At 40.6% G+C, this 17279-nt stretch overlaps 1 pseudogene; it reads left to right on the top strand.

Annotated features, from left to right (window-relative positions):
* Positions 1–6941: 6941 nt before the first annotated feature.
* Positions 6942–17194, top strand: LOC114404709 (annotated as a pseudogene).
* The last annotated feature ends 85 nt before the right edge of the window (positions 17195–17279 follow it).

Raw genomic sequence — 17279 nt, 5'->3', positions numbered from 1 at the left:
CCGACTTGCTTGATAATAGTGAAACCTCATCTAGAGCTTTCTCTCTTTATAATATGTTGTCGTCGGTATTCCATACCGCCACAATATTATTATATTGAGTGATGATACCTCTAGAAAACGGCCATGTGAGTTATGAATTGTTGGGAGTAGTTATTAGAGACCCCTAGATATTGTCCTATAGGTTCCCAAATAGGGGCATGGAGCGAACATGCTCCGTGCCATTTGTTCTCATGCATTTTTCTTCGAATAGCACGTAAATTATAGTTTTGCTAGTGATATTTTGTTTCTCTAGAGCAATACATCACTTTTTAATACACACATTGAGGTGCCATAATGCCTAAAACGTAGTATTAAAAAGATGGATCTTTTTGGTCTCGTATATGTAAATTACCCCTTTGTTGTGTTTTCTTTCCGTTTCATGCATGCGCATTGCATCATTCATATCGGAGTCTTGATGCACCCCTTTTTTAGGTAAATGATGGGGACAAATCAAAACGGAAAAAGATTTTATCAAGTCAAGATTAAGGGTCTAGATGTCACCAGCCTCAAGGAGTTGGGACGATTGATGGGACCTCTCCAAAGGCAAGCCTTCCGCAAAGTGTATGGAAAGATTTTAGATTTGACCATAGCGGAGGTATTTACGGAAGCTGTTGTATCCCTCGCCCAATACTATGACCAGCCGTTGAGATGCTTCACGTTTGGGGACTTCCAAATGGTACCGACTATTGAAGAGTTTGAGGAGATATTAGGATGCCCTCTTGGGGGAAGAAAACCGTATCTTTTCTCCAGGTTTCTTCCCTCCTTGAGTAAGATTGCAGCTGTGGTCGGAGATTCGGCAAGAGAGTTGGATCGCATGAAGCAAACTCGAAACGGCGTAGTGGGCCTACCGCGGAAATACTTGGAAGGCAAGGGAAGGGATATGGCAAGTCAAGAGAAGTGGGTCCCGTTTGCGGATATACTAGCTTTGCTGATCTTTGGGATTGTCCTCTTTCCGAACGTGGACGGTTTGGTGGACCTAGCCGCAATTGATGCTTTCCTTGCATATCACCATAGCAAGGAAAGCCCAGTCGTGGCTATCTTGGTGGACTTATTCGATACATTTGACCGAAGGTGCGAGAAGAACAGCGCACGGATCGTCTGCTGCTTGCCCGCTCTTTGTGTGTGGTTGGTTTCGCACCTATTCCAACAAGACATAAGACACCCGTGTCCGCTTCAAAGTTATCGCTCGTGCGTCGAAAAAAGAAGAGTCGATTGGGACCAACACTTGGCTGGGATAGAAGGCAGCACAATTAATTGGTTTCCTTGATGGAAGGAAGGAAAGGAGGGAGTTCTCTTCTCATGTGGGGACTACCCTAATGTTCCGTTGATAGGGACGAGGGGTTGTATTAACTATAATCCCGCACTTGCCATAAGACAGCTAGGGTACCCCATGAGGGGAACGCCAATGGAAGAGAACCTCTCGCCTTTCCTTGTGAGAGATTTCAGCGCGCAAAGTCTCGAGGTTGTACAAAGAGTCCACAAGGCGTGGAGAAGTCCGTTGAGGAAAGATAAGGAACTTAGGGGCATTCGTAATGGCGTCATCGGTGGTTATCATGAATGGCTAAGAGCTCATACGCGAGGGTTAGATTGGCTCTCCAAGTTGAAATTTATCGATGAGAAGAACTTCGAAGCTCCGAAGGAAGATGAAGAAGTCCAAGCTCTAAAATTAGAGCTAGGGAAGGCAAGACTCGCCAAAGAAAAATTCAAGACAGCCGCTACAAACATCCGGAAAGAGTGCACCGAGTTACGAGAGGAAAACACGGCCACTGCAAGAGCCCTTGAACACGAAACCAAAAGGGCCCACAAGGAGGAACATGGTCGAGATAAATTACGAGGAGCTTTGTGGGGCAGCAACAATGAGCTCAAGCTCCGGAGAGAGGAAAGGGACAAGTCACGGGTGCATGGCATGATCTTAAAGGAAGAGTTAGCTGCTTGCTCTAGATCCAAAAGGAGTTTGGCTCAACACTTGGAAGCCACGGAGCAAAGCATGCTAGCTATCATAGGGCAATACAAGGAAGAGTTAAACCAGTCGTTGACCCATGAACAAAAGCTGGTAGAGGACTTCGCACAAGCATACGCCGAGAAGGAAGCAAGAGGGAGGGTGATTGATGCATTGCATCAAGAAGCGACCATGTGGATGGATAGGTTCCCCTTGACCTTGAATGGAAGTCAAGACCTCCCGCGACTATTAGCCAAAGCAAAGGCCATCGCTGAAGTGTGTACAGCCCCTGAGGAAATTCACGGGCTAATCAACTACTGTCAACACATGATAGATTTGATGGCCCATATAATTAGAAACCGTTAGGTTCTGTTGTAACACTTTTGTATGATCTCATCACGTTATCTAAAAATCTTGAGGTGGATCCAAGTGCTCCGATCATTCATTAGCATATTCATGTTTTGGTGGCATACTCACCATTGTTTGTTTCTTTAGGGAACTCACAATAACTAAGAAAGCGCAGAGGCACCCCTATAACACTCGATCCAGAAAAATGGATAATGAAGAGGGAGTGCAAGAACAGATGAAGGCCGACCTATCGGCCTTAAAAGATCAAATGCCTTCTATCACGGAGGCCATGCTAAAGCTTCAGAAAACTATAGAGGATAATGCCACGGCGACCGCCTCCAATACAGCTAGGGAAGCGGAACCGGTGCTATAGCCCGCAATAAACTCAGGCCGAGATAGAAACACGACGGTGTTCGGTCGGAGGTATAGTCCTCAAGCTTACCCTTATGGCTTGCCTCCAGACTTCACTCCCCGTACCGCTCCGGACGATTTGAACCAAGCCCCTACCTTCGAGGGGCAACTCCCTCCTTATGCCAATTATCCCCTGCAAGAAGACGATGAAGAAGATGCCCGTCTAGGCCTTCTACTGCCCCTCAAGGATCCGGCCCCCCATGAATTGCCCCAACCAAACATAGTCCGCCATGTCCCGTCTCCACCCGCACCCGTTAAAGAATCTGTTACCTTTGCAAAAGATAGGGAAATATTGATTTACTTGAAGAGAGGCTGAGGGCAGTAGAAGGCCTCGACAACTACCCGTTCTCGGATTTGGTGGATCTGTGTCTGGTACCTGACATCGTCATCCCTCCCAAGTTCAAAGTACCAGATTTTGATAAATACAAAGGGACGACATGTCCAAAAGGACATCTTCGGATGTATTGCCAAAAGATTGGGGCATATTCTACGGATGAAAAACTGTTGATGCATTTCTTTCAAGACAGCTTAGCCGGAGCAGCAGTGGCATGGTATACCAATCTGGAAGCTTTTTAGGTCCGGTCATGGAGTAGGGGCAGTCCTTGTGTCCCCGGATGATCAGTGTATTCCTTTCACGGCCAGGCTGGGTTTCGATTGTACCAACAATATGGCCGAATATGAAGCGTGCGCCCTTGGGATTCAAGCGGCCATTGATTTTGATGTAAAGCTACTCAAAGTGTATGGAGACTCGGCTTTGGTAATACGCCAGTTGAGAGGAGAATGGGAAACTAGGGATCCAAAGTTGATACTCTATCAAACTCACATCTTGAAGTTAGCCGAATGCTTTGACGACATTTCTTTCCACCACATACCTCAGGAAGAGAACCAAATGGACGATGCATTGGCCACCCTGGCATCCATGTTTCAACTTGCCCACACGGGGATCTGCCGTACATCGAATTCAGATCTCAGGGCAAGCCGGCACATTGTTGTGCGATAGAGGAAGAGCGGGATGGGAAACCGTGGTACTTCGACATCAAACAATATGTTGAGAACAAAGAATATCCACCAGGGATTTCCGACAATGACAAAAGAACATTAAGGAGATTGGCTACTAGTTTCTTTGTGAGTGGTATCATCCTGTACAAACGAAACCACGACATGACCCTCCTACAATGCGTAGATGCTAAAGAGGCGAACTACATGATTGAGGAAATCCACGGGGGTTCATTTGGGACACATGCCAATGGGCATGCTATGGCCAAGAAGATCCTTAGAGCCGGTTATTACTGGCTCACTATGGAAAGCGATTGCTGCGCCCATGTAAGGAAATGTCATAAATGTCAAGCATACGCGGACAATGTCAATGTTCCGCCACATCTTCTGAATGTTATGTCCGCCACTTGGCCTTTTTCCATGTGGGGAATAGATGTCATTGGGGCCGTCGAACCCAAAGCTTCCAACATCATAACTCCACCCCTTATCGGCCAAAGATGAATGGGGCTGTAGAGGCTGCAAATAAGAATATTAAGAAGATTGTTCAGAAGATGACGGTGTCATACAAAGATTGGCATGAGATGTTGCCTTTCGCCCTACACAGATATAGAACCTCGGTACGAACTTCTATTGGGGCAACGCCGTATTCCTTGGTTTATGGGATGGAAGCGGTACTCCCATTTGAGGTAGAGGTCCCCTCTCAGAAGATAATAGTGGAATTAGGCCTAGGAGAGTCAGAGTGGGCTCAAACACGATGCGACCAACTCAACCTTATTGAAGGTAAGCGTTTGACGGCCATGAGCCATGGGCGCCTGTATCAACAAAGGATAAAGAACGCGTTCGACAAGAAGGTACGCCCGCGCAAGTTCAACGAGGGGGACCTTGTGCTAAAAAAGATATCCCACACTGTTAAGGATAATCGAGGGAAGTGGGCCCCGAATTACGAAGGACCTTTCATTGTGAAAAGGGCTTTCTCTGGGGGTGCTCTGATACTCACCAACATGGATGGAGAGGAACTACCCTCGCCCGTGAACTCCGATATCGTTAAACGATATTACGCTTAAAGTCTGGGGCAATTGAGGGAACCGCTGCATGTTCTTTTATTTTCTGAGTTTTTTGTTCTTCTTGGTTTCCTCCAGGGATTCCCATCTGCTATAATTGTCTCGTCACGTTTCTTTAAAAGAAGAGAAGATGGGTTGAGGCTTCAGTCCTCACTTTGGTTTTAAACATTGTGTTAGTTTGTAATAACTTGAGTCCTTTTCGCTCAGTTCATGGGGTGCCCCAAACGCTTATTTAAAACTGAACCTAAACAGCTTTCACTAAGAAGATCATTGCATTGAAAACATTCATGCATGCACATACACATGCATATTTTGTGATAACAGGGGCAGAATCATCTTAGGCCATGGTCAGAAGTCAAGACAAAGTTGACGGCAGAAATCAACCAAGGTAAGACGATGGCCCGGTCACAATTTGCCGCGCATTGTTTGCTTCCTACTTTCAGGTACTTAGGGACGGATGCAAATGGAGGATAGGGTCACGACCGACAGGTCGTCGTCCCTTCCCGGTGCTGGACAAGCAGAAAATGTCGCTGCAAGGCAGCCCAGTATCCTTTGAATTTACATTAATTATTACTATTTTTTGTTTAAAATAAGTAATGAATGCCTGATCTAACTTAAGTTGGGGGGGCCATGGTTGTGTTTCCCCTAAAAAAAAAAATTTGGCAGGTTCGCTCGCCTGGGTGAGTTGAGCTCGCCTAGGTGAGCAACCCCTGCACCAGATTATAAAAAAGGAGGGAGGGGAACGTTTTCTGCACCCAAAAACTCCCCCCCCCCCCCTCATTCAAAAAGAGAGAACTCACGAGGCTTGCAGTTTTTGCTTCCCCAAGCCACTTTTGGTTGCATTTTGCTTTCATTTTTGGTATTCCTACTCACTCCAGCAAGTAAGTATTCAATCCTTGAGTTTTTAGCTTTCCATTGGTGCCTTTTGTTCATCTTTTAGTGCTCTAAATTGTGAGAATGTACTCATATTTGTGGGGCAGTTTTGGGTTGCTTTTTATGCTTGATTTGTTTGAATTGAGGGGTTGTAGGGAATGGCCTTAGGCCTATGTTGTATTTTGAAGCAATGGGGCATGCCACATTGCCCCCATTCTCTTGCAATTTATGCCTAAACATGCGCCCACCAAGTGCTCGGTGAAATGCCTCAATGACATATGAATATGGTTTTGTAAGATTGGGATTGTGGGATTGTTTTATATACATAGGGACAACATAGAGGATTCGGAATAGGTGCCCAAATGCAGTTCTAAGCTTAGAAACCCAAGCTCTTAGCTTCAATGCAAGGAAACATGGCTTATGTCTAAAAATCTAAATTTTTGTTTTGAAAGTGGAAAAACATGAAAATTAGGACATGCTTGAGAGGGTTTTCTACTAAGAATTTGGCTGCCCCCATGAGGGATACTTTGCATCTAGGAAACATGGAAAATACCTTTCAATGGTATGGATATATGGTGTGGAATTATCCCTCAAATGTATATAGATGGCATGGAATTTCCTTTTCAAATGCAAGTATGCGCATGACGTAATTAGCTTTCCAATGTGCATATAAATAAATGTGAGTGAAACAACATAAATTTGTATGTTAAATACTTCAAATATGTATAGGTAGTTTGTGATAGCAGAATATTTAGGATGTGATTAGGTGTAAATTTTGACACAATGCCTTGAGCACGAGAATGTGTGTTCTTTTCAAAGATGTATATATATATGTGTGTGTGGTAACTAGAATGTGTTGAATGTCCTTGTATGTTGACATAAATAGTAGGATATTTTACACATACGCATGTTCATAAATGTGCTACATTAATGTGTGCACGAGTTTGTTCTAAATCGGAAAGATTAGCATATCATTTTTGTGTTAAAATAAGCATTATGTTGTAGACTAACTTTCCAAATGTTTGTCTTCATAGGAAATGGCCCCGAGGAAGCTTACCTCAAAGAGATCTAGGAAGGACGCCGCGACCGCAGGGACTAGTGCCACTCCCGAGTTCGATAGCCATCGTTTCAGGAGCGCTGAGCACCAGTAGCATTTCAAAGCCATCAAGGGATGGTCCTTCCACCGAGAGAGACGCGTCCAGCTCAGGGACGAGGAGTACACAGATTTTCAGGAGGAGATAGCTCGCCGGCGTTGGATGTTGCTGGTCACGCCCATGGTCAAGTTTGATCCGGATATAGTTCTTGAGTTTTACGCCAATGCTTGGCCTACAGAGGAGGGCGTACGGGACCTCCGGTCATGGGTAAGGGGCCAGTGGATTCCTTTCGATGCAGACGCCCTCAGTCAGTTCCTGGGATATCCGCTAGTATTGGAGGAGGGCTAAGAGTGCGAATACGGTCAGAGGAGGAACCAGGCCGATGGATTTGATGAGGAGGCCATCGCTCAGCTGCTATGCATACCAGGTCAAGATTTTGCCTGGACCGCTACCGGGAGACGGGTGCGAATCATGGGCACCAACATGACTACCTTGACCTAGACATGGATGACGTTGCTGCTCAGCAACATCCTGCCCAGCGATCATAATTCTGACCACCCTCTGCCGAAATGTCAGCTGGTGTATGCCACCTGACACGGATGAACATTCATGTGGCTCAACTGATCGCTGATGCCATTTATTTATTTGTAGGTATGCCACCTACCAGGCACCCTCTAGACCCAGATAAGTCTAACAGGGCCTTGGGTTTTTCGACATTGATCACGGGTCTCTGCCAGTCGTTCGGGGTTCCTGTCACACCTAGTAAGGTGATTCGGCTGCAGGGTGGCGACCCGCAGGCCCCAGACAGGCGCAGTGTGGCCCCAGACCGCCACCTCCTCAGGCTGACCCAGCTGGGTCATTTGACACGAAGCGGTATTTACGGCATTTGGTTTGCCAGCAGGCGGCCAACCACAGGGCGCACATGCAGACCCATGACTGCCTCTACCAGCTCAGCCTTAGCCTGCAGAGCCAGGGTTTCCCTCCTTTTCCATGCCCTACTCCGAATCAGTTCAGGGCAGAGGTCGCATGGCCCGGGGATTAGCCTGAGGCCCAGGCAGGGGAGGCACCCGCAGAGGCTCCCGGCGATGCAGATGAGGCTCGCATGGACGAGGAGATGACCGAATTACTCGATTTCTTGGGAGGGAGCGAAGCCACATGATCGGGAGGTCCCTAGATCCATATTCTCTTTTTATGTTTCCTGTTTTATCTGTTACGTATCATTTTGTTTTTTGTATAAACTGAGGGACTAATGTTTGTTTCGTTTTGATTGACTCTTGTTTTGTGCATACATGTCATTTAAACTGTTACGTTAGTGCTTACTTCATTGTTGTCAATAGTGTTTGTTGAAATTCCGGAACCGTGTAGAGTTTTTCATTTAGGAACGTCGTCCTAAAAATAAAATGAACCAAAAATCCTGATAAAAAGAAAGAAGCATTGTGAACAAATGTCGTGTCTATGTATATAATGAAAAGAAAATAGTTTTTTATATATGTAAAAGAAAATAGAAGGATTTTGTGTGTGTAAATAATGTGTGAAAAGAAATTTTTGTGTATATGAACGACAAGTGTATGTAAAGAATTTTTTGTATAAACTACGGGTGTGTGTTGGAAAAAATGAAAAAAGGAGATCTTTGAACATAAATAGGGTTTGTATATAGACCGTGTTGACATAAAGAGAAAGGGTTTTAATGCGTGTGTGCACAGAAAAAGTTCGTTATGTATAGGAATGTAGGTGTACAAAGGAAAGTTGTTCTCATAGAGGGCAATGGGGTTAGGGTAAAACACTTGCCTGTGTGAGTTTGTATACACTATGAGTGATTTATTCCCAGTTTCAACTTAACCTGATGTTTCCCCTAAATGTTCATTTAAAAGCTAAATGTTGACGTCCTGCCCTTCATTTACGGTTACAAGGAAGATTACCCTTGGCATAGGTATATTGCTTCTCTAAGATATGGTGCTCTCGTGAATGATTTATTTTTCTTTGCAAAAAGCATGTTTGCCTTTTTAGGTGGAAAAAAATCCGATAGACCATTCGGTCCTGCCAACAAATTTTATTCGGAGCCCCATGAATTGATTGTCATTCATGCATCCTCCACAAACGAGTCTGGAGCCCCGCGAATTGATTACCTAGCGTTGTTCGCCAATTCTCCATTCTCCACTTTTATTCGGAGCCTCATGAATTGATTGTCATTCATGCATCCTCCACCAACGAGTCTGGAGCCCCGCGAAATGATTGCCTAGCGCTGTTCGCCTATCCTCCATTCTCCACTTTTATTCGGAGCCCCATGAATTGATTTTCATTCATGCATCCTCCACCATCGAGTCTAGAGCCCCGCGAATTGATTTACTAGCGCTGTTCGCTTATCCTCCACCCTCGAAATCTTGCTCGGAGACCCGTGAATTGATTTCCTAGCGCTATTCATGCGTCCTCCACCATCAGGTGCGGAGCCTCCGGTGATTGGGAAATGTGGTTTTTGTTATTTTCCCGATCGTTTCCTTCGCCAAACATGTGTATATATGTATATTATGTTATTGGTGTTTTTGTTGTTTGTGTTTTGTTTTGTGTTGTGCAGAAAAAAAAAAGAAGGAGAGACGGGAGTCATCATAGACTAATCACGGAAAGGGAAAAGACGGACGAAATCAGTGTTTTATCTTTGCTTTCCTCTTATCTCCGATAAAAGGTAAGTAAAGAGGGGCAACTGTCATACCCAAATTTCGTTCGGGGACTATTGCTTGATGGCATGCAACCTTTGATTGACCGCTTTGAAGTACTTGGCACCTTTTGTTGCACAATATGTGAAGTCCCGAGACGCGCCGGAAATCAAAAGGAAGCGTGGTTACGCCATCCGTGAAATTCTGTAATTTGACGGAAACCAACAGGAAGTATTGTTACGCAATCCGTGAGTTTCCGTAACTTTTTCGAAAGCTAAAATACATGATCCGTAAGGATCCGTAACCTTACAGAAAGAAAATAAGTGTCGTTACGAAATTCGTAAAGTTCCATAACGTTACGGAAAAAGAATCACCAAAAAAGTAAAGGGGGTGTATTTAGTAAAAAAAGGGTGTAAATAGCAACCAGGCCCACTTGGGCCTTCCAGATTCTTCCTCCAGAAGGCGGTTGCTTCTGGAGGAAGCAACCTGGCTCGCCTGGGCGAGCTGGGTGGCAAGCTCCTCCCCTATTTTGCTATAAATAGGGGGAGGAATGAAGAAGGAAGGGGTTCAGCCTTCTTGGCACTTCGTATTCTCTTGAAATTGCTGAGGAAAATTGTTTCCGTGAAGAAAATCCAAGCCGAGGCGCTTCCGTAACATTTGCGTAACGTTTCCGTGGGTAATTACGTGAAGAATTTCAACCGTTCTTCGACATTCATCGTTCGTTCTTCGTTTTTCTTCGGTCTTCAACCGGTAACTACCCCAAACCGAGCTTTTCAATTCATTCTATGTACCCGTGGTGGTCCCTATTTGTTTCGTGTACTTTTATTTCTCGTTTCATTTACTTTTCGTACCCTCTTTTGTCGTGCTTCAGTCATTTATTTAAGTCATTTCTTGCCTAATCAAAAAATAAAATAAATTTCCACCGATCATTTGATTTGTAATATCCGTTAATTTCTGTTAAAATGAAATCCGACCATTCGGTCGTGCTGTAACCACGTTGGAAATAAAAAAAGAGGTAAAATAATAATATAATAATAAAAAAATACCTTTTAGTAAAATAAAGCAAAAAAAATCAATTGGACGTTTCTCTTTGGGATTTATCTTTCTTAATTGAATTGACTAATAACTAAAGTGAAACTAAGGCTAAAATCAACCCGCAAAGTCAAGCTCGTCCACAAAAAATCATTAAAAAAGGATTTGAAAGTTTATTATCTCAATTTTTCTTACCAAGTAAATGGATCATTTTTAAGGTCCAACGCCTTAAGATGATCACCTTCCAAGTAAAAAGAATCGCTTGATTCACCCTTAAAGAAGAACTACGTAGGTCTGATTTCCTCTTCGATGGAGGGTACGCAGGAGCAAGAGCCCCGCTTTTGTCGACCTCAAAAAATAAAAAGAAATAAAATTTAAGGTAACACAATTTCCACAATTCTAAAAAATAAGGCTGTTGTCCTTTGAGACAAACGTGAGAGGTGCTAATACCTTCCTCAAACGCAAATACAACTCCCGAACTTGGAATTTTCTTTTTGACCGGTTTCCTTCGGTTTTTCCGACGTTTTCCACAAATAAATGTTGGTGGCGACTCCACGCATCTTTCCTCCCTTGGAAAGAGCACCCGTGATCCTCGCCTCGCTCGCCCGCAAACGGGCATGTTGCGACAAAAACATTAGACCTACACTTCTTCTATATTACACTAATTCCTCAAACCCTATGTTGAAAGAACCAGCACAAGGACAAGGACAAGCGTAAATTATAATAGAAGCAGAGGAAATAAGGGGGGACACAGAGGATGGGATTTTTGTGCTTTTGTGGAAACTTAAGATACCACCTAAGGCAGCGGTATTTACATGGCGGCTTATCAAAGACCGCTTACCAATGAAGATGAATCTAAGAGGGAGACAAGTAGAGGTATGTGACCCAATGTGCCCGTTATGCAACAATTCGGAGGAGGTTGCAGCACACCTTTTCTTCAATTGCAGTAAGGTCCTCCCCTTATGGTGGGAGTCACTCTCATGGGTTAATTCAGTGGGTGCTTTCCCGAAAGAACAAAAAGATCATTTCATGCAGCACAGCGGAAGGAATGCTACACGAACAAAAGATATAAGATGGAGCTATTGGTGGATAGCCCTCACAAGGACCATATGGCAACATAGAAATAAGGTGGTCTTTGATAACCAAACTTTTAATGCAAGCAAGCTGATGGATGAAGCGCTTCTTCTAGTCTAGTCCTGGCTTAAAGCTATGGAGAAAGATTTCGATACACATTTTAATCAGTGGTCTTCCAATTTGACAGATGCCTTTGTGTAAGAAAGGGAGGGTACATGCTGAGACCTCTTCGAAGAATTGAATGGATCATACGTCTTGATCCTATGTCACAAAGGGTCATTTAGAAGACCACGAAAATAACATGTTATGCAACCCCTTAAAATCGCATGTCAGCTATTTCCATTAGTAATTGTATGATATTGCGACAAAAGGACATAATAAAGATCATAGTAGAGGGCTCAAAAGAACAATTACATGCCATGAATAAAAAGGAAAAACGCATACATGTTTTCAGGCATCATACATGCTTGTCATTTGTGGAATTTGAAAAACATTTTTAAAACTATTATAATAAATATCAATTACTAGAAAAAATAAACAAACTTGCAAATAATTAAAGGAGTTCTTCCCAATGTGATTCTTTGGTGCCTGATTCAGCCAATAAAATAATAAAACTTTAGTCAATCAACCACATCTATGACAAAAATTTGCCTAATATGTACAAAATAATTTGTGCCAATCAACTTCATATTATAAAAAAATAAATTGCAAGGCATTTACTAAAGAAAGTAGTGAAGACAGAGTTCCAAGACTATTCAACCCCAGCTTAGATAATCTGTCGTAGACTACCCTAGTATGAATAGTTTTTTCCTAGAATTTTGGTTCCCAAATATCTCCAATTTCCACTTTTAATATATTCCTTGGTAAAATATTCAGCAACTGCTCCAAAATAGCATGGGACTAGTGGCTTTGGAAAAGGAAATAGTGACTCCAAATATTTTGTTTTTTAAAAATCAGAAAGACCAAATAAAGAGAGAAAGGTTATGGAAGAATGCAACTGACAGAACAAGTATGACTAAAAGGAAAATTATCAAATATCCTGCAGCTTGGAAAGAGAAGCAAAAGAGATTCAAAGAAGCTACAAAATACGACATAACTGTTCAATATCCTCTACAAAATCAAGAGTCCACTAAAAGAAACTGACAACAGCAACATTCAAACCCCCTATTTTATCCCCACCCATAACAAAAAAAAACTCCACCCAAGTAAATTGAAATAAGCTCATAACTGAGAAATGCAAACATAAGCAAGAGGAAAATCATGAATAATCCATCATATACAATCCACTTTCTTGCTTTATTTATTTTGACAGAAAGAAAATATTCATTTTTATAAAAGCAAAAGGCAGTTCTTCCAACAAAACCTATGGATCCTCAATGGCAATAACACTTGGTTGTCCTATGTTTAAAAACCCTGAGAAATGACAATGGGAAAAGTTTAATAACCTATAGGGGATAAATTATACAGCATAACTGAAAATAACATTATTTCACAACCAACAATTTCATTTATTCATCCAGTATGCCTGTCTTGTAAAATTTTGCTTGTCATTCCAGTTAATGTCATGCTGTATTTGAATATATAATTGGATTTTAAGTTTTTTTGTCTTAATCACATGTATCTTCCACTTGAGACAATCTTTAATTTCCAACTCAGATGACCATTATTGACAGTAAAACTATCCCTTCAAGTATTTAAGACAACTATGTACTAGGATTCGAACAAAGTAATTGGATTTTAAGTTGAAGCAATATGTTTGTCAATGTTTGCATTGTTGGATAAAATATTGAATTTTACTACTAACAAAACATAAATCATACATCACTTCAAAATTAGTTTTAACCAAGATTGATTTCAAAAAAACCATTTTATCCAAATCATTTTAAAACTTTTATTAATAAACATACAAACACGAGCAAGAATTTAATAACACTTTTCATATATTAAAGAAATTGGAATATTAGTGAAAATAACAGAGAGTAACAAGATGTTACTCCTACAAGACTGATGCTTTTGGTCTTTCTGCATTATTTTTAGTAGTGGAAAGTGGAAATTATATGATCTTAAGGTATATATGCCCTAAAGATCTCATAAGAATCCTTGTTAAGAAGGATCAAAGAACTGAAAGTGCTAATATCCTGCCAAGTTTAGTTGATTGCAGAGTTTTAAGAGTTGTTGTAATACTTTATTTTATATTGTTTTATCTTAATTTTAGGCACATGTAATTTTTGGTTTTAGATTTAAGATAACTATCTTAATCTTTCAAAAAAATTCCGATGACCCTAGTTATTGAACTTGTTTTGCTGTCTTTTTTGTTCTCTTTTATTTCTTACTTATCATGCAGCTGGTATATTACCTAGTTTCCTTGGTTCTTTTATTAGTCTTCTCAAGAGGAGGCTATAAAACAGAAGGATGTCCTGGCTACAGAAGTTTCCTCTCTTAGAGGAGAGTTACAACAAGTAAGAGATGAGCGAGACTGACAATTATCTCAAGTACAAACTTTAAGTTCTGAATTAGAGAAAGTTAAAGAATCTAGGAAGCACTCCTCCACTGAATTGGACAGCTTGACCTTAAAAGCCAATGATCTGGAGGTAGGTTTGTATACCCTATTTATTTTAATTAAATATCACACCATTCTGTTATTGTGGAGTCATGAGAGGATGAGCTTCCTTCCTCCAGGAAAAATGTTCTTTGAAAGATAATCAGATAAAGGCATTGGAAGAGCAACTAGCAACTGCAGAGAAGAAACTGCAGGTAATCAAGAATTTTTTTTAATAGTTGTATACTACTAGGTATAGAACCATTTGATATATTTGTTAGATAAAGAATGTGAAATTTTACCTAATTGCTTAATTCTTTAGTTGGTCCTTGACATATACATTATGATGATTATTTATCTTATTCATAGATTTTGTTCCTTGTTAGGTGTCTAATATATCTGCATACGAGACAAGGACAGAGTACAAAGGACAACAAAAATTTGTGAATGAGTAGCAAAGACGCTTAGCAGATGCAGAATATAAACTTATAGAAGAGGAGAGGCTGAGGAAAAAATTACATAATACCATTTTGGTAATTCCCTGAACCAAAACGTTGATAATAATAATTGACACCTTAATAATCTTCATATTAACAGGAGTTAAAAGGGAACATTCGTGTATTCTGTCGAGTGAGGCCTTTATTAGCTGATGAAAGTTGTAGCACAGAAGGCAAGATTTTCAGTTATCCAACCTCAATGGAAACTTCTGGATGAGCCATTGACCTAGCCCAAAATGGTATATCTGTTGTGATGATGTATTTTAAACAATTCTTATTTCATTTTCCTTGAATTAGATTGTGCTGTAAAAATATCAACTCATGTTGCTCTTGTTTTGTTCTTAGGCCAAAAACATTCTTTTACATTTGATAAAGTTTTTACACCAGAGGCATCACAAGAAGAAGTTTTTGTAGAAATTTCACAGCTTGTACCAAGTGCTCTTGATGGTTACAAGGTAATTTCAAAGTTCTTCTGTCATCTCTAAAGCACTATTCATTTAAAATCGTATATACATATGGATCAACCATTTAATGCACTATTACTAGTCAATTTTGGAAAAGCAGAATTCTAAAACCCTTTATTTTCTATACTCACTTTCATGTTGTATTGTATTTTTGCCCTTCTTTGCCCTATTATTCTTTGGTTCTGACATATCAGTGTTGTGAGACAAATGTCTATCTGTTAGATTTGGTGTTGGATGTTGCCTTTCTAGCATGAATGTTTGTAAATCAATATATATACTATATACATTGATGTCTAATAAAATGGTGATGTTTTTTCTTTTCCAGGTTTGCATCTTTGCCTGTGGTCAGACACAGGGTCAGGGAAAACCTATACAATGCTGGGAAGGCCTGTACATCTAGAGGAGAAGGGCTTGATACCTCGTTCATTAGAGCAAATATTTCAAACAAAAAGTCTAACAACCTCAAGGCTGGAAATATGAAATGTAGGTAACAGAGTATTTTCTTCTTAATTTTTCACCATTGCAATGTGTATAAAATTTTAAATATGACACAGAATTGCTGATAAGGTTTTCCTTGCAAATTTACAGGTGTCAATGTTGGAAATATACAATGAAAGGATCCGTGATCTGATATCTACAACAACACGCATGGAAAATGGTACTCCTGGAAAACAATATACAATCAAACATGACGCAAATGGAAATACACAAGTTTCTGATCTCAAAGTAGTGGATGTTCATAGTGCTAAAGAGGTTGCATTTCTTTTAAATCAACCTGCAAATAGCAGGTAACTAATTTCTAGTGTTATTCTATTGTCTTGTAAGGTGTAACAAACTAATTTCTAGTGTTTATTCTATTGTCTTGTAAGGTGTAACAAACTATTGCATCTTTAGCTATATATGAAGGTGATGCTATGCTGTCCTAATTAAGGAGATAATAAATTTTACACTCTTCACAATTTTTCAAGTTGGACACAGAGGAAAATCACATGCACTAATATAAGATGTCGTTGCCCATTCTCTATGGCTTTCTTTCCCTATTCCAAATTTCCAATAGTTTTTTTTGGTCTAGATTAAAGTTATCATTCACTAAGACAATCTTATTGGAATCTAATAAATAAGTACAAAACCAAATTTCCAATAGCTAACAAGCCACAGTTAACAATGACAGAATCAACATCCAGAATTCTGGATCTATGTTGACACATCTATCATAAAAATACAATATCTATTTAAAATTAAAAATATATGAAGATTGGTTTTATTATTAGGAATTGCATACCATAATTTTAATATTATGCAGGCGTTGAAGAACAAAATAACATTATATCTATGAGTTGACAATTTGAACTAAACACAGGTATGAAATATGACAATACGAAAAGTTTGAAGAGAGCCCATATAATAACAGCCTGGAACCAATAGAAACAGATGCAAAACTGTATTTCAGATTCAGAAGATACGCACCTTTTTGTACTTAGTTTCTATGAGTGACCTTTTCGTACTTAGTTCCAAATAGCAGCCTGCAGTGATAGATGTATACTATAGTAACTTGTTTCACACAATTTATTTTTTTCAAAGGATGGTTATAACAATACATTTTTCCCGAGCAGAGTTTCCCCACGATAAGTGTGAACACACATAGTACAGTAACATGAACAATGAGTGGAAAGGGATTGCAGCATGTTCGGAAATCACTTTCTCAATATCAGCGTCTTAGAGCATGTTTGGAAATCAAATGGGATACCAATTGGGAAAGAGGGTTTTTAGTTTATGTAAAGGTACAACCACAAACAATTCAAATACTAACAATTAACACCAAAAGGGCACGATTTTCACTTATTTTGCTTCAAATCCTTTTTTTGCATATTGAATGATAACATTGTCAGGGCAAGTAACAGTCGATAATCACATATTCAAGCATTACCAAAGAACAACTCAAAAACCCTTAATACTATAACATATTGAACCATTACAAAACAGAACTAAAAAACTTCGACATCCTTACCTTCAGGAACACTCGAAAGGTGGCAACGCCACTCAAAAAGGCATGACTTCGGCTACGTGGCGGTGGTGGGAGCAGCAGGTCCACTTCGGCTTTAGGTACTTTCACGGCGGGAAACAAAACGTCAGGATGGTAACGGGACGGAGTTCACGGCGGGATGAAGTAGTTCAGGCAATAGCGGGGGCGCTAGGTTTTTGGAGGGTACAAGAGAGGGTGTTTACCGCGAGACTATATAAACTACAAAGTTTACGACGGT

This window comes from Glycine soja, unplaced genomic scaffold (genome assembly GCF_004193775.1).
Source record: "Glycine soja cultivar W05 unplaced genomic scaffold, ASM419377v2 tig00105787_1_pilon, whole genome shotgun sequence".
NCBI classification, from domain to species: Eukaryota; Viridiplantae; Streptophyta; class Magnoliopsida; order Fabales; family Fabaceae; genus Glycine; species Glycine soja.
The sequence above is the reverse complement of the archived record's forward strand: the minus strand, read 5'-3'. Positions and strand labels throughout refer to the sequence as shown.